This window comes from Podarcis bocagei (genome assembly GCF_964188305.1).
Source record: "Podarcis bocagei genome assembly, contig: HAP1_SCAFFOLD_73, whole genome shotgun sequence".
Classification (NCBI taxonomy): Eukaryota; Metazoa; Chordata; class Lepidosauria; order Squamata; family Lacertidae; genus Podarcis; species Podarcis bocagei.
Genome location: NW_027670327.1, coordinates 312,125 through 330,466, shown reverse-complemented (window position 1 = coordinate 330,466; position 18,342 = coordinate 312,125). Strand labels below are relative to the sequence as shown.

At 55.0% G+C, this 18,342-nt stretch overlaps 1 long non-coding RNA gene across 1 annotated transcript in view; it reads left to right on the top strand.

Annotated features, from left to right (window-relative positions):
- The first annotated feature begins 301 nt into the window (after positions 1-301).
- The window catches only part of LOC308579501, a 93,326-nt gene continuing 75,285 nt past the window's right edge, over positions 302-18,342 (top strand). The window contains exon 1 of the long non-coding RNA XR_014004509.1: positions 302-346. This is a non-coding gene — a long non-coding RNA (uncharacterized lncRNA). The remainder of the gene's footprint in view (positions 347-18,342) is intronic.

Genomic DNA, 18,342 nt, shown 5'->3' with positions numbered 1-18,342 from the left:
AGGGGGGAGGGCACGAGTCAGGAGTGGCCACACCTCCATCGGGGAGCGAAGAAACGGTCAGACAGAAAGTGGAAGGTTGGGCGCGCGCGCCAAGTTCAAATGCACAGGAAAGTGACGCAGTAGGCAGCCATGAAAGGGAGCCAGGTCCTAAAGCCCGGCGCAAGGAGACAGGAGGTTCCGGGGGGTCGGCGTCAGAAGAATCCCGGAAGGAAGAGACCCCGGGGGGCAGAGGGACCCAGAGGAGAACAGTCAGGCGGAAAAGGTGGAGCAGGGCTAGGATATTAAGTTGGTGCACAAGGGGCGGAGACTCAGACGGAGCTTCGCCGATCTAACCACTAGACGTAGAGTTGCACGCAGCAGCTTGAGAATGGAAACTGTAACTCATTAAAGACTTTTACTTAATGATCGCTGGCTAGCGTGATCCTCTGTGAGCTAGGATCTGGAAGCAGCTCTGACAGTAAGCTCCGTCTCTAAATTGTGGGCATCTACGGCCTCAAGGAGAGGAGAGAAAGCGGGTGCCTACTAGCGAGCTCACGAACGGCAGACAACATGACGGCTGAGCAGCAGATAGCGGAACTCAGAGAAGCAGTGTCACAACTGAATGCCGAGGCTCTCGCATCCAGGAAGAGAGAGGAGGAGGCAGCTGCCGCCTACAGGGATCTCCAGCTCAGGTTGGACATGCTTACGAAGCAAGGGCAACTGACACCCAAACAGGAGGGAATTGGGTTGGGGAGACGAACAGGCGGTCTGGTCTCTCACTTCGATGGGAACCTGCAACAGTACCCCAACTTTAGAGCAGATGTAATGTGTGCACTGCAACTGCTGAACAAAGACTTTAGAGATGAACAGGAGAAAGTGGGATTCATCATGTCTCATTTGCATGGAGATGCTAAAGCATGGCTGCGCAATTTGTGGAGGGATAAGGATCCGGCGCTCCAAAATGCGGATGCCTTTATTAAAGCGATGGATGGGTGCTTTTTATCAAGCATTGACGTGGATCTTGCTCGGCAGCAGATACATGGACTGAAGCAAGGGAGGGCCAGCGTAAGGCAGTACCATGCCCGCTTTTTCGCTTTGGTCAGTGCCCTGGAATGGGACAGAGATTCGCCTCCGGTGAGAGACCTGTTTTGGGAGGGATTGCACGGCTCGGTTAAAGATGAAATTGCGAGGGGGGAGAGACCCCGGACCACGCAGGAGATCGTTCAGAGGGCGCTGGCGGTGGGGGTGCGGCGGGAAGAACATCCGTGGGGCAGGGACAAAGGGCGTGGAGGGCGCGAACCGGCCAGGGGCTCCTCCTTCCTTCCCAGAGAAGCAGCGCGTGCGCAATCCACGCCTCCGTCTGGAGGAGGGACGGAACCTATGGAGGTTGGAAGTGCAAGGGCTCAGTCAGCAGCCAGAGCCCTAGCACCGGCAGCAGTGAAAGCGAAGCCTCCTAGAGGGAACAGGAAGTGTTACATCTGCGATGATCCGCAGCATATGGCGAAAGAGTGTCCCCGGAGGCTCCACCAGCACACTGCAGCCTCAGCAATGGTAACTGCAGCAACGCAGCAGGGAAACGACGGAGTCTGGCTGGAGGAAGAGGCACTGGGGCCCAGCCAGACGTGTCAGTGAAGAAGTCCCCGGAGATTCTAATAATAATAATAATAATAATAAATTTTATTTATATCCCGCCCTCCCCAGCCACAGCCGGGCTCAGGGCGGCTAACAACAATCAAATAATAATCACACAATCTAAAAATATTTCATTATAAAAATTAATTAAATCAAATTGATGGCAACCAATTAAGCAGAATTATGTGCAGGTTGCCAGAGGAGGGAGTCAGGCTGCGCCCTGACCAAAGGCCTGGCGGAACAACTCTGTCTTGCAGGCCCTGTGGAAAGATGTCAGGTCCCGCAGGGCCCTAGTCTCTTTTGACAGAGCATTCCACCAGGTTGGAGCTGCAGCCGAGAAGGCCCTGGCTCTAGTTGAGGCCAGCCTAACCTCTCTGAGGCCTGGGACCTTGAGGATGTTATTATTTGCAGACCGTAGGTTTCTCTGTGGGGCATACCAGGAGAGGCGGTCCCGTAGGTACGAGGGTCCTAGGCCGTATAGGGCTTTAAAGGTTAAAACCAGCACCTTAAACCTGATCCTGTACTCCACCGGGAGCCAGTGCAGCTGGTATAATACCGGATGAATGTGGTCTCGCAGCGAAGACCCCATAAGGAGTCTCGCCGCGGCATTCTGCACCCGCTGGAGTTTCTGGGTCAGTCTCAAGGGCAGCCCCACGTAGAGCGAGTTACAATAATCCAGTCTGGAGGTGACCGTCGCATGGATCACCGTGGCTAGGTCAGGACGAGAGAGATAAGGGGCCAACTGCTTAGCTTGGCGGAGATGAAAAAATGCCGCCTTTGTTATAGCTGTAATCTGCGACTCCATAGAAAGGGAGGTATCGAAGATTACACCCAAACTCTTAACGGCTGGTGCTGGCACTAATTGCACCCCCGCAAGAGATGGGAGTTGCCCCCTCGATCCCATATCGTCCCGCCCCAGCCAGAGGACCTCTGTCTTCGAAGGATTTAACTTCAACCGGCTCCCACGTAACCATCCAGCCACAGCTTCCAGACATCTGGTCAGTGTGTCTGGGGCCGAGTCAGGATGGCCATCCATCAACAGATAGAGTTGGGTGTCATCAGCATACTGATGGCAACCCAGCCCAAAACTCCGGACAAGCTGGGCGAGGGGGCGCATAAAGATGTTAAAAAGCATCGGGGAGAGAATTGCACCCTGAGGCACTCCACACACCAAGGAGTGGCGTGATGACAATTCCCCCCCAAGCGCCACCCTCTGTCCCCGACCAGAGAGAAACGAGCGCAGCCATTGAAGGACTGTGCCCTGGATCCCCACGTCGGCAAGGCGGTGGTCCAGGAGTTCGTGATCGACCATGTCAAAGGCTGCTGACAGATCTAGAAGAATCAGCAGCCCTGACCCGCCTCGATCCAGCTGCCTGCGGAGATCATCTGTTAGGGCGACCAGAGCCGTCTCGGTCCCATGACCAGCGCGGAAGCCGGACTGGAATGGGTCCAGAGCAGATGTTTCATCCAGAAACCTACCAAGCTGTTCAGCAACCGCTCTCTCAATCACCTTACCCAGGAATGGAAGATTCGAGACCGGGCGGTAATTGGATAGATCTGAGGGATCTAATGATGTTTTCTTTAAGAGCGGACGCACCACCGCCTCCTTCAGTTCCCCTGGGAATATCCCGGTGCCAAGGGACAAATTGATGATATCCCCCAGGGGGCCCCGCACCTCGTCTGGACACGCTCTAATCAGCCATGACGGGCACGGGTCAAGAGGACAGGTGGTGGGCTTTCCAGCTTGGAGGAATCTGTCCACATCGGCTGGAGATATCCGGTCAAAGTGGTCCAATACTGGACCCGAGGACAGTCGAGGGGCCTCCAGTTCCTTTATTGTATCCAAATTGGCAGGGAGGTCATGGCGGAGCAACAGGACCTTCTCCGCAAAAAAGCTCGCAAATGCCTCACAGCTGTGTGTCAGATTGTTATTTAAATTTGGCTGTCCTTCAAGGGACGTTAAAGACCGAATTATACTAAATAATTGCGCCGGGCGAGAGCTAGCGGATGCAATGGAGGCCGAGAAGTAAGACTTCTTAGCAGCCTTCACTGCCATCTCATAGGTTTTCATAAAAACCCTATAAGATGTTCTTGAGGCTCCGTCACGGGCACCCCGCCATACTCGCTCTAGCCGTCTGAGGTCCCGCTTCATTTTCCGAAGCTCCTCGGTAAACCAGGGAGCCCGGTTTCTGCGGGGTCGCAGAGGGCGCTTAGGTGCGATCTCATCGATGGCTGCCAGGAGCTGGGTATTCCAGCCCTCAACAAGCTCAGTCAATGAGTCGCCAGGGGGAGCAAGGTCCCGCAAGGCTTGACGGAATCTATCCGGGTCCATCAGCCTCCGCGGGCGAGCCCAAATCGGCTCGCCACCTAAGCAGGGTGGGGGTGGAAAGTCAATCCTGGCTTTCAGAGCGTAGTGATCAGACCATGGCACCTTCATCGAAGGAGACATGATCACATCTATACCGGCGCCAAAGATCAAATCCAGCGTGTGGCCTGCTTGATGTGTGGGGCCCGAAACAAACTGGGAGAGCCCTAGTGTCGCCATGGAAGACACCAGGTCCAGAGCCTGTGAGGAGGGAGTGGCATCAGCGTGGAAGTTGAAGTCTCCCAATACCAATAGGTTAGGGAACTCCAAGGCCCAGCCGGCCACCGCCTCTAGCAGGCCTGACAGGGTGGCTGCTGGTGCGCTAGGTGGCCGGTACACCAGCCAGACAGCCAAGCTCTCCTCGGAGCCCCACACTAGGCCAACACATTCAATGCCGGGGATCGATGGCGATGGTAGAGCCCTGAAAGAACAATTTTCCCGGATTAATACTGCCACCCCTCCCCCCCGGCCCACAGTCCGTGACTGGTGGAGGACGGAGAAACCCGGGGGCGCCATCTCTCGTAAGGTAACAGTTACCCCTTCGCGCACCCAGGTCTCCGTCACACAAGCCAGGTCAACTCCCTGCGAGATAAAGAAATCTCGCAGGGTAGCGGTTTTGTTGCCTATAGACCTGGCATTGCACAACACCAGTGAAGGAGGTGAGTAATCCTTGCTCACCCTACCCTCGTCTCTCGGGATGGGGCGCAGATTGGAAGGGGTACGAGCGTATCCATATCTCGACCCCCTTCGCCTATAACATCTGCCCCCACCGCCATACCTCCCTCGCCCCTCCACGGTCGCAATCCCAAGCCTCATACTAACCTCCATTTACAAATAGAAAACAAAACAACCAAAACAATTATGCCCAAACAAAACCAATCCCCGCCCCACTCAGTGTCCAACCCCAAAAACAAAGCAAAATGGAACAAACAAAAATACATAAATAAAAACCACCATTCACGGTGGTACAACAAGTAAACAATAAAAGCACCTTTAAAACACCTTAAAATATATAAAAACATCTTTAACATTTGCAGCAGATAATGGAATAATATAATATTATAAAAAACAACAACCCCCATTTAAGGTGCTGCAAATTAAAAGCAATTAAAACATTTAAAACTATTTTGTCCATTGCTGCCGGTAGCTGCTCTGTCCTCTAAACTGTGATGGTAGTGCAGGCCCCGCCCCCTAGGCCGGATGGAGTTGGCAGAAAGGGAGCGGTCCTCCCAACACTCACGCAAGCAGCAGCACCAGCAGTCGTCTACAGCCCATGGACCCCCTCCCGCCCAAACCAGTAGTGAGGCTCACCGCATCGCTCCAGCTGCCAAATGGAATCACCATGGACGTGCCAATCACCATTGACTCAGGAAGCAATGCGGACTTTATAGGGCAGGACTTTGTCGACCGGCATGCTATACAGTTGCTGCCTGCCACGCTGCCCCTGCAGGTTGTCACGGTGGATGGCAGGGAGCTGCTAGGGGGGCAGGTGGTGAAGCAGACGCCACCAATGGTGATGCGACTTGGGAATCACAGGGAAATCATCAGCTTCAACGTCACTCAACTATCGGACACGCCCATTGTATTGGGCATGAGTTGGCTGGACAAGCACAGCCCAACGCTGGCTTGGTACCAGAGACAGCTGACCTTCGGCTCTTCCTTTTGTGCTGAACACTGCAACGTGCCACGGCAGGAAGGAGAGGAAGAGGAGTCACAGCTGCAGCTAGGCACGCTGCAAGCGGTTCCCCACAAGTACGCAGAATTTTTGGAGGTTTTCTGCGAGAAGGAGGCAGACAGGCTACCCCCCCCACAGACCATATGACTGCAAAATTGACCTGCTGCCGGGGGCGGCGCTGCCCAAAGGGAAGCTGTATTCCATGTCTGAGGACGAACTGCAGGAACTCAAAGAGTTCGTAGATCACAATTTGGAGCGCGGTTTCATCCGAGAGTCCAAGGCAGCGGGGGGCAGTCCTGTATTCTTTGTTAAGAAGCGGGACATGCCCCAAAAGAGGCTTGTAGTGGACTATCGCGTCTTAAACAGTGTGACCAAGCCATCGGACTTCCCCATGCCCCGAATCGACGACCTCCTCGCAAAGGTACGGAAGGGCAGCGTGTTCACCAAGTTGGACCTGCGAGGAGCGTACAACCTCATTCGCATGCGGGAAGGAGATGAGTGGAAGACAGCCATGTTCACGCCCCTGGGCACCTACGAATATAGAGTTATGCCTTTTGGATTGCAAAATGGCTCCCACGTTTTTCAAGCGTTCATGCATCACGTGTTGGCGGGGCTCCTCTACAAGACGTGCGTCTGTTTCTTGGATGACATCCTGATCTTTTCGGAATCGCAGCAGGAGCATGACAGACACGTCAAGGAAGTGCTGAGCAGACTACAGCAGCATAGGCTTTACGCCAAGCTGGAGAAGTGCCAATTCGACGTGACAGAGGTGGATTTCCTGGGCTACAAGTTGTCTGACAAGGGGCTCACCATGGACAGCGCCAAGGTTCGAGCAGTGTTGGATTGGAAAAGCCCACGCAACCGGAAGGAGGTCCAACGGTTTGTCGGCTTCGCGAACTTCTATCGCAAGTTTATCAAAGGCTTTGCTATGCAGACAGCGGCCATCACGGACACGCTCAGCTCCAAGAAAAAGAAGTTCATCTGGACAGAGCAGGCGGAGCAGTCCTTTCAGGCACTCAAGCGTCTCTTCGCGTCGGAAGAGCAGCTGCTTCATGTCAACCCCAGCAGGCCGATGAGGGTGGAGACAGACGCTTCGGACAGAGCCGTGGGAGCAGTCCTGCTGCAGAAAGACCCGCAGGGGGTTTGGAGGCCGGGAGCGTTTTACTCCAGGAAGCTCAGCAAGTCCGAACAGAACTACACCATCTGGGACAGGGAGTTGCTGGCCATTCATGCAGCGTTCAAAGCGTGGAGGCACTTCCTGATCGGCGCCAAGCACACGGTGCAGGTCTGCACGGACCACAAGAATCTGGAGCACTGGCGCACGGCGCAGTTCCTGAACCAGAGGCAGATATGTTGGGCCGAATTCTTTGCGAACTTCGACTTCCGAATAGAGTATGTCCCGGGGGACACCAACGTCATGGCGGATGCCCTATCCCGTAAACCACAGTACCTGGAGGAGGCGACGCCAGCGGCTGCCATGCACATCTTCGCACCGACGGTGTGGGCGTGCGCTTCGGCGACAGTTGACCTGGATGCGGTGAGGAGAGTGCTGCAGGACGACACCTTCGCGCGAGCCAAGATGGCAGAGGCGCAAAGGGGCAAGGCGGCGACCGGCGAGTTCCAAGTTAGCGATGGATTACTCCTCCGTAAAGGGGCCATCTACGTGCCCGGGGACGATCTTCGCGCCAAGGTGCAGCAGCTGCACGATGCGCCCACTGCCGGGCACTTTGGCAAGGAGAAGACGGTGGAATTAGTCGCCAGAGATTTCTGGTGGCCCGGAATGAGAGGGGAAGTCGCGGACTACGTAGCGAGGTGTGACACCTGCCAGAGGGCCAAACCAGTGCACAGACCGCCGGCCGGACTGTTGGAACCGCTGCAAACTCCGGTCGAACCATGGGAGAGAGTGGCCCTGGACTTTGTCACGGATCTGCCCTGCTCGAGGGGCAAGACGGCCGTGCTGGTGGTGGTGGACTTGTTCTCCAAGATGGCACATTTCATTCCGTGTGCTAAGGTGGCCACGGCGGAACAAACCGCCAAACTGTTCATAGACCACGTGTTCAAGGTTCACGGTCTGCCGCGGTCTATTCTGTCCGACCGAGGGCGACAGTTCATCTCGAACTTCTGGCAGAAGCTGATGGGCTTCCTGAACGTCAAGATCAACCTGGCGTCGGCTAGACACCCGCAGACCAACGGGCAAGCGGAGCGGGTCAATGCCATCATGCAGCAGTACCTGAGATGTTATGCGAATCAACAGCCTGCGACGTGGGTGGATTACCTGCCTCTCGCCGAGTTCGCCTACAACAACACGAAGCACGTGTCCACGGGGGTCACGCCGTTCTTCGCCAACAACGGGAGGCACCCCAGAACCTTCCCGGGACTGGAAAGAATGGGGGAGGGGGAGCCGCAGACAGCAGATGCGTTCGCGTCGGAGTTGCAGGAGGTCCACGATCAGCTGCGGCGGCACCTGGAGCTGGCCAAACACGCATACAAGGTACAAGCGGACAAACACAGAAGGGTTGGCGAAGAGATCCATGTGGGAGACTGGGTCTGGTTAGCAGCCCACGCAGTGCCGGCCAGGTCATTGGCGAAGAAGAAACTAGGGCATAAGCAACTGGGGCCCTACCAAGTCGAAGAGCAGGTCAACCCGGTGGCTTTCAGGCTGGCGCTTCCGGAGGGTTCCAGGATGCATCCGGTGTTCCACAGATCAGTGCTCACTCCCTACAAGGCACCTCACAGGTTTCAGGAGCCAGGAACGGCTCCGAGTCCGCTCAGAGAGAGAACCGGGCAAGCGGGAGTGGCACAGGAGGAGCGCATCAACGAAGTCACGGAGATTTTGGACTCCAGATGGGGGGAAGAGGGGGTAGAATACCTTCTCGCCAAGGAGGGCACCCCGGCCAGTGCCAACAGCTGGGTGCCGGGCTACGCTTTAGACGAACCTCTGCTCAAAGACGAGTTTCATGCCCTCTTCCCACATAGGCCAATGCCAGCAGACTTTTTCGACGACTGGCTTTTCACGCCCACGCTTTCGGCCAGCACGTTCCGGGGGTTCGACTCGGAGGAGGAACCGATACGAGACGCCCGTTCCCCGGAGGGGTCACCCTCGGGATCTGCCTCAGAACCCTCGTATTGGTGGGACGATAGACCAGAGGAGCAGTGGCGCAGAAAGTGGCTGGAGGGTCCAGGACGAGCAACGCCGCCATAAGGAAGCGAGGGAGAGACGGACATGGACGTTTTCGGGGACGACCCAGGTTTCGAGCACGGCGGCACAGAGATGGAAGCGGAGGTGACCGTCGTCGACGAGAGCAGGGAGGAAGAACCGGAAGACTTCGGATGGAGGCCCGCCACGGGAAGCGAACTGTATCCGACATTCGTCCCCCTGACTCAGCAGCACCCAGCTCCCGCACCGGAAGGAGGGGAGGGGGGAAGAGGGGGCTTCGAGGGGGGGATGGATGTCAGGGGTTCAGGAGCAGAGGCAAGGGCAAGGGAGGAAACAGAGAGCGAGGGGGAGGAGGCAGAAGAAAAGATGAGTGATGACGACGACCCGAGATCTCCGAGTCTTTCCAGTGAATCAGAAGATTCACAGAAAGGAGCACCAGTGGTCAGGGCAAGGGGGGAGCCTAGGGGGACACCCCAGGAAGATAGAGCCAGAGGGGACTCAGAGGAGAGCAGTTGGAAATCGGGACCAGCGTCACCGCCAGAGAGCAGGGAAGAGGAAGGGCGCCAGGGATCAAGCGCTGGCAGCTCACAACAGGGGGGAGGGCACAAGTCAGGAGTGGCCACACCTCCATCGGGGAGTTGCACGCAGCAGCTTGAGAATGGAAACTGTAACTCAATAAAGACTTTTACTTAATGATCGCTGGCTAGCGTGATCCTCTGTGAGCTAGGATCTGGAAGCAGCTCTGACAATCACGATAGCAATTTTTCTTTCTAAACACACAGACACAGGTAGAAGCCCAGAATGGTAGAGCTAGAAGGGACCCTGGTGGTCATCCAGTCCAATCCCCTGCAATGCACACACTGGCACATACTAATGGATTCTTTCTGCCCCCAGGGAGCAGAGCCCCCACCCCGCCTTGCGGGGTGCCGTCACTTTGCATTTGTAGGACCGGGTCTGGATTGCTGAGCTGCCCGTTGGTGGGAGAATGAACACCGAAAGAGCAATCCAAGCTTATTTGTCCTCTTTCTATTAACTAAAACACCTATGCTTGATTTGGGCTGATAACATTTCGCTCTGTGATTTTTGGTTGAATGTGCATTCTAACCCCAAAAACAGCTATTTGAAATAAACCCAATCAGAGCGTTTTCATCTTCTTTCTACGTTGATGGAACGCAAAACACCTTATTGCTTTGTTTGGTGGTGATTCTGGTGCTCACCCAAAAAACACCATGTAAATTCCAACTATGATTCTATGAATTGAAATAAGCCCAATCGAAACTTATTCCTCTTCTTTCTACGCATATGGATGCGGAAATATGGCGTTTTGTTATTTTGGTCTCATTACATACACTTTGCGATTTCTGGGTAAAAGTGCATTAATACCAAAGAACACGACTTTGAAATAAGCGAAATCCAAGATTCTTATTTCTATGTAGATGGAACCGAATACCTGTTTTGCTTTCTTTAGGCTTATTACACTTTGCTTTGCAGCTTGTGGGTGAATGAACACCGAAAGAGCAATCCACGCTTATTCGTTCTTTCTATTGAGATGAACTTAAACACCTATGGTTGATTTTGGCTGATAAAAAACATTTCTGTCAGAGCTGCTTGAAGATCCTAGCTCACAGAGGATCACGCTAGCCAGCGATCATTAAGTAAAAGTCTTTATTGAATTGCAGTTTCCATTCTCACGCTGCTGCGCGCAACTCTACGTCTAGTAGCTAGATCGGCGAAGCTCCGTCTGAGTCTCCGCCCCTTGTGCACCAACTTAATATCCTAGCCCTGCTCCACCTTTTCCGCCTGACTGTCCTCCTCTGGGTCCCTCTACCCCCCGGGGTTTCTTCCTTCCTGGATTCTTCTGACGCTGACCCGGACCCTCCTGCCTCCTTGCGCCGGGCTTTAGGACCTGGTTCCCTTTCCGGGCTGCTTACTGCGCCGCCTTCCTCTGCATTTGAACTTGGCGCGCGCGCCCAACCTTCCACTTTCCTCTTAACCGTTTCTTCGCTCCCCGATGGAGGTGTGGCCACTCCTGACTCATGCCCTCCCTCCTGTGGTGAGCTGCCAGCGCTTGCCCCCTGGCTCCCTTCTTCTTCCCTGCTCCCTGGCGGTGACGCTGGTCCCGATTTCCAACTGCTCTCCCCTGAGTCCCCTCTGGCTCTATCTTCCTGGGGTGCCCCCCTAGACTCCCCCCTTGCCCTGGCCACTGGTGCTCCTTTCTGTGAATCCTCTGATTCACTGGAAAGACTAGGAGATCTCGGGTCGTCGTCATCACTCATCTTTTCTTCTGCCTCCTCCCCTTCGCTCTCTGTTTCCTCCCTTGGCCTTGCCTCTGCTCCTAAATCCCTGACATCCATCCCCCCCTCGAAGCCCCCCATTCCCCCCTCCCCTCCTTCCGGTGCTGGAGCTGGGTGCTGCTGTTGCAAAGGGACGAACGTCGGATATCGTTCGCTTCCCGTGGCGGGCCTCCATCTGAAGTCTCGCGGGTCTCCCTCCCTGCTCTCGTCGACGACGGTCACCTCCGCTTCCATCTCTGTGCCGCCGTGCTCGAAACCAGGGTCGTCCCCGAAAACGTCCATGTCCGTTTCTCCCTCACTTCCTCCTGGCGGCGTTGCTCGTCCTGGGCCTTCCAGCCACCTTCTGCGGAACTGCTCCTCTGGTCTATCGTCCCACCAATACGAGGGTTCTGATGCAGATCCCGAGGGTGACCCCTCCGGGGAACGGACGTCTTGTGTCGGGTCCTCTTCCGAGTCGAACCCCCGGAAAGTGCTGGCCGAAAGCGTGGGCGTGAAAAGCCAGTCGTCGAAAAAGTCTGCTGGCATAGGTCTATGTGGGAAGAGGGCATGAAACTCGTCTTTGAGTAGAGGTTCGTCCAAGGCGTAGCCCGGCACCCAGCTGTTCGCACTGGCCGGGGTGCCCTCCTTGGCGAGAAAGTATTGTACCCCCTCTTCCCCCCATCTGGAGTCCAAAATCTCCGTGACTTCGTTGATGCGCTCCTTCTGTGCCACTCCCGCGTGCCCTGTTCTGTCTCTGACCGGACTCGGCGCCGTTCCGGGTTCCTGGAACCTGTGCGGTGCCTTGTAGGGAGTGAGCACCGATCTGTGGAACACCGGATGCATTCTGGAACCCTCCGGAAGTGCCAGTCTGAAAGCTACCGGGTTGACCTGCTCTTCGACTTGGAAGGGCCCCAGTTGTTTATGCCCTAGTTTCTTCTTGGCCAACGACCTGGCCGGCACTGCGTGGGCTGCTAACCAGACCCAGTCTCCCACGTGGAGCTCTTCGCCAACCCTTCTGTGTCTGTCCGCTTGTACCTTGTATGCGTGTTTGGCCAGCTCCAGGTGGCGCCTCAGCTGATCGTGGACTTCCTGCAGCTCCGACGCGAACGCATCTGCCGTCTGCGGCTCCCCCTCCCCCATTCTTTCCAGTCCCGGGAAGGTTCTGGGGTGCCTCCCGTTGTTGGCGAAGAACGGCGTGACCCCCGTGGAAACGTGCTTCGTGTTGTTGTAGGCGAACTCGGCAAGCGGCAGGTAATCCACCCACGTCGCAGGCTGTTGATTCGCATAGCATCTCAGGTACTGCTGCATGATGGCATTGACCCGCTCCGCTTGCCCGTTGGTCTGCGGGTGTCTCGCCGACGCCAGGTTGATCTTGACGTTCAGGAAGCCCATCAGCTTCTGCCAGAAATTCGAGATGAACTGCCGCCCGCGGTCGGACAGAATAGACCGTGGCAGACCGTGAACCTTGAACACGTGGTCTATGAACAGTTTGGCGGTTTGCTCCGCCGTGGCCACCTTAGCACACGGAATGAAATGGGCCATCTTGGAAAACAGGTCCACCACCACCAGCACTGCCGTCTTGCCCCTCGAGCTGGGCAGATCTGTGACAAAGTCCAGAGCCACCCTTTCCCAAGGTTCGACCGGAGTTTGCAGCGGTTCCAACAGTCCGGCCGGCGGTCTGTGCACTGGTTTGGCCCTCTGGCAGGTGTCACACCTTGCCACGTAGTCTGCGACCTCCCCTCTCATTCCAGGCCACCAGAAATCCCTGGCTACTAATTCCACCGTCTTCTCCTTGCCAAAGTGCCCGGCCGTGGGCGCGTCGTGCAGCTGCTGCAGCACCTTGGCGCGAAGGTCGTCTCCCGGCACGTAGATGGCCCCTTTACGGATGAGCAATCCATCTCGTAGCTGGAAACCGTCGGCCACAGCCTTGCCCCTTTGCACCTCTGCCATCTTTGCTTGCGCGAAGGAGTCATCCTGCAACGCTCGTCGCACCGCCTCCAGGTCCACGGTGGCCGCGGCGCACGACCATACTGTTGGTGCGAAGATGTGCATGGCTGCCGCTGGCGTTGCGTCCTCCAGATACTGTGGCTTACGGGAGAGGGCGTCCGCCATGATGTTAGTGTCCCCCGGGACATACTCTATGCGGAAGTCGAAGTTCGCAAAAAACTCAGCCCAGCGTATCTGCCTCTGGTTTAGGAACTGTGCCGTGCGCCAGTGCTCCAGATTCTTGTGGTCCGTGCAAACCTGCACCGTGTGCTTGGCGCCGATCAGGAAGTGCCGCCACGCTTTGAACGCTGCATGAATGGCCAGCAACTCCCTGTCCCAGATGGTGTAGTTCTGCTCGGACTTGCTGAGCTTCCTGGAGTAAAACGCTCCCGGTCGCCACACCCCCTGCTGGTCCTTTTGCAGCAGGACCGCCCCCACGGCTCTGTCCGAGGCGTCTGTCTCCACCCTCATCGGCCTGCTGGGGTTGACGTGAAGCAGCTGCTCTTCCGACGCGAAGAGACGCTTGAGTGCCTGAAAGGACTGCTCCGCCTCCTCCGTCCAAACGAACTTCTTTTTCGTGGAGCTAAGCGTGTCTGTGATGGCCGCTGTCTGCATAGCGAAGCCCTTGATAAACTTGTGATAGAAGTTCGCAAAGCCGACAAACCTTTGGACCTCTTTCCGGTTGCGTGGGCTCTTCCAGTCCAATACCGCTCGAACCTTGGCGCTGTCCATGGCGAGCCCCTTGTCAGACAACTTGTAGCCCAGAAAATCCACCTCCGTCACGTCGAATTGGCACTTCTCCAGCTTGGCGTAGAGCCTATGTTGCTTTAGTCTGGTCAGCACTTCCTTGACGTGCCTGTCATGCTCCTGCTGCGATTCCGAAAAGATCAGGATGTCATCTAAGAAACAGACGCACGTCTTGTAGAGAAGTCCCGCCAACACGTGATGCATGAAAGCTTGAAAAACGTGGGAGCCATTTTGCAGTCCAAAAGGCATAACTCTGTATTCGTAGGTACCCAGTGGCGTGAACATGGCCGTCTTCCACTCATCCCCCTCCCGCATGCGAATGAGGTTGTACGCCCCTCGCAGGTCTAATTTGGTGAACACTTTTCCCTTCCGCACCTTCGCCAGGAGGTCGTCGATTCGGGGCATGGGGAAGTCCGACGGCTTGGTCACACTGTTTAAAATGCGATAGTCCACGACCAGTCTTTTTTGGGGCGTGTCTCGCTTTTTAACAAAGAATACAGGACTGCCCCCCGCTGCCTTGGACTCTCGGATGAAACCGCGCTCCAAATTATGATCGATGAACTCTTTGAGTTCCTGCAGCTCGTCCTCCGACATGGAATACAGTTTCCCTTTAGGCAGCGCCGCCCCCGGCAGCAGGTCAATTTTGCAGTCATATGGTCTGTGAGGGGGTAGCCTGTCCGCCTCCTTCTCGCAGAAAACTTCCAAAAATTCTGCGTACTTGTGGGGAATCGCTTGCAGCGTGCCTAGCAGCAGCTGTGCTCCTCTTCCTCTCCTTCCTGCCGGTGCATGATGCAGTGTTCAGCACAAAACGAAGAGCCGAAGACCAGCTGCCTCTGGTACCAAGCCAGCGTTGGGCTGTGCTTGTCCAGCCAACTCATTCCCAATACAATGGGCGTATCCGATAGTTGAGTGACATTGAAGCTGATGATTTCTTTGTGATTCCCAAGTCGCATCGCCATTGGCGGCGTCTGCTTCACCACTTGCCCCCCTAGCAACTCCCTGCCATCCACCGTGACAACCTGCAGGGGCAGTGTGGCCGGCAGCAACTGTATAGCGTGCTTGTCGACAAAGTCCTGCCCTATAAAGTCCGCGTTGCTGCCCGAGTCCACTGTGATGGGCACGTCCATGGTGATTCCATTGGGCAGCTGGAGAGATGCGGTGAGCCTCACCACTAGTTTGGGCGGGAGGGGGTTCACGGGCTGTAAAATCTCTGGGGACTGCGGCACTAACACGTCTGGCTGGGCCCCAGGGCCTCTTCCTCCAGCCAGACTGCTTCGTTTCCCTGCTGTGTTCCTCCTTGCTGCGTTGCTGCAGTCACCATTGCCGAGGCTGCAGTGAGCTTGTGGAGCCTCTGGGGACACTCTTTCGCCATATGCCCTGGCTCCTCACAGACGTAACACTTCCTGTTCCCTCTAGGAGGCTTCGCTTTCACTGCTGCCGGTGCTAGGGCTCTGGTTGCTGACTGAGCCCTTGCACCTCCAACCTCCATAGGTTCGGCTCCTCCTCCTGGCGGAGGCGTGGTTTGCGCCCGCGCTGCTTCTCTGGGAAGGAAGGAGGGGCCCCTGGCTGGTTCGCGCCCTCCACGCCCTTCGTCCCTGCTCCACGGGCGTTCTTCCAGCCTCACCCCCACTGCCAGTGCCCTCTGAACGACCTCCTGGGTTGTTCGGGGTCTCTCCCCCCTCGCGATCTCATCTTTAATCGAGCTGTGCAACCCCTCCCAAAAGAGGTCTCTTACAGGGGCCGAATCTCTGTCCCATTCCAGGGCACTGACCAAGGCGAAAAAGCGGGCATGGTACTGCCTGACGCTGGCCCTCCCTTGTCTTAGCCCATGCACCTCCTTCCGGGCAAGATCCACGTCAATGCTTGATAAAAAACACCCATCCATCGCTTTAATAAAGGCATCTGCATTCTGGAGCGCCGGATCCTTATCTCTCCATAAATTGCGTAGCCATGCTTTAGCATCCCCATGCAAATGAGACATGATGAATCCCACTCTCTCTTGCTCATCTCTAAAGTCTTTATGCAGCAGTTGCAGTGCGCACAGTATGTCTGCTCTAAAGTTGGGATACTGTTGCAGGTTCCCATCGAAGTGAGAGACCAGCCCGCCTGTGCGTCTCGCCAACCCAATTCCCTCCTGCCGGGGTGTCTGCTTTGTCAGCACATCTAACCTGACCTGGAGATCCCTGCAGGCGGCAGCTGCCTCCTCTTCTCTCTTCCTGGATGCGAGAGCCTCGGCATTCAGTTGTGCCACTGCTTTTCTGAGTTCCTCTATCTGCTGCTCAGCCGTCATGTCGTCTGCCGTTCGTGAGCTCGCTAGTGGGCACCTGCTTCTCTCCCCTCCTCGAGGTTGTAGATGCCCACAATTGAGTGAGACGGAGCTTACTGTCAGAGCTGCTTGAAGATCCTAGCTCACAGAGGATCACGCTAGCCAGCGATCATTAAGTAAAAGTCTTTATTGAATTGCAGTTTCCATTCTCACGCTGCTGGGCGCAACTCTACGTCTAGTAGCTAGATCGGCGAAGCTCCGTCTGAGTCTCCGCCCCTTGTGCACCAACTTAATATCCTAGCCCTGCTCCACCTTTTCCGCCTGACTGTCCTCCTCTGGGTCCCTCTACCCCCCGGGGTTTCTTCCTTCCGGGATTCTTCTGACGCTGACCCGGACCCTCCTGCCTCCTTGCGCCGGGCTTTAGGACCTGGTTCCCTTTCCGGGCTGCTTACTGCGCCGCCTTCCTCTGCATTTGAACTTGGCGCGCGCGCCCAACCTTCCACTTTCCTCTTAACCGTTTCTTCGCTCCCCGATGGAGGTGTGGCCACTCCTGACTCATGCCCTCCCTCCTGTGGTGAGCTGCCAGCGCTTGCCCCCTGGCTCCCTTCTTCTTCCCTGCTCCCTGGCGGTGACGCTGGTCCCGATTTCCAACTGCTCTCCCCTGAGTCCCCTCTGGCTCTATCTTCCTGGGGTGCCCCCCTAGACTCCCCCCTTGCCCTGGCCACTGGTGCTCCTTTCTGTGAATCCTCTGATTCACTGGAAAGACTAGGAGATCTCGGGTCGTCGTCATCACTCATCTTTTCTTCTGCCTCCTCCCCTTCGCTCTCTGTTTCCTCCCTTGGCCTTGCCTCTGCTCCTAAATCCCTGACAATTTCACTCTGCGATTTTTGGTTGAATGTGTATTCTTTTTGCTTTGGTTGTGTGATTCTAGTGCAAACCCAAAAAACACCCTGTGAATTGAAATAAGCCTCGAAGCTTATGCGTCGAAGCTTATGCGTCTTCCATATGCGGAGAAAGAAGCGGAAATATGGTGTTTTGTCATTTTAGGCTCATTACACTCACTTGGCGATTTGTGGGTCAATGTACATTAGAACCAAAGAACACGACTTTGAAATAAGCGCAATCCAAGATTCTTCTTTCTATGTAGATGGTATCCAAAACAACCTGTTTTGCTTTGTTTATGCTTATGACACTTCGATTTGCAGTTTGTGGGTAAATGAATACCGAAATGCAATCCAAGCTTATTCGTCCTCTTTCGATTGAGATTAAGTTAAACAACCTATGTTTGATTTTGGCTGATAACAAACATTTCACTGCGATTTTGGGTTGAATGTGCATTCTTTTTGCTTTGGTTGTGTGATTCTAGTGCAAACCCAAAAAACACCATGCAAATTCAAATAAGCCCTCTCGAAGCTTATTCGTCTTCTGGAAGAAGCATATGGAAGAGGAAATATGGTGTTTCTTTATTTTGGTCGCATTACATTCACTTTGCGATTTTTGGGTAAATGTGCATTAACACCAAAGAACACGACTTTTTAATAAGCAAAATCCAAGATTCTTCTTTCTATGTAGACGGAACCCAAAACAACCTGTTTTGCTTTCTTTAGGCTTATTATACTTTACCTTACCTTTACTGTTAACCAACCAACAGGCTGTCTCTGGGCAGACTACTATCTCTGAGGCAGACTTCTCTTTTCTGGGCAGGCTTCTTGGGAGAAGGGGGCGAGCCTGTTAGTCCACCAACGGGCAGCTCCGCAATCCAGACCCGGTCCTACAAATGCAAAGTGACGGCACCCCCCAAGGCAGGGTGGGGCCTCTGCTCCCTGGGGGCAGAAAGTATGTGCCTGTGTGTCTATGCATTGCAGGGGATTGGACTGGATGACCACCAGGGTCCCTTCTAGCTCTACCATTCTGGGCTTCTACCTGTGTCTGTGTTTAAAAAGAAAAATTGCTATCGTGATTATAATTATAATAATGATTGCAATTTTTCTTATTGTAATTTTGATTACTTTTCTTATTGTAATTGTAATTATTAAAATTAGAATATATATGTCAGAGCTGCTCCCCGATCCTAGCTCACAGAGGATCACGCTAGCCAGCGATCATTGAGTAAAAGTCTTTATTGAGTTACAGTTTCCATTCTCAAGCTGCTGCGTGCAACTCTACGTCTCATGGTTAGATCGGCGAAGCTCTGTCTGAGTCTCCGCCCCTTGTGCACCAACTTAATATCCTAGCCCTGCTCCACCTTTTCCGCCTGACTGT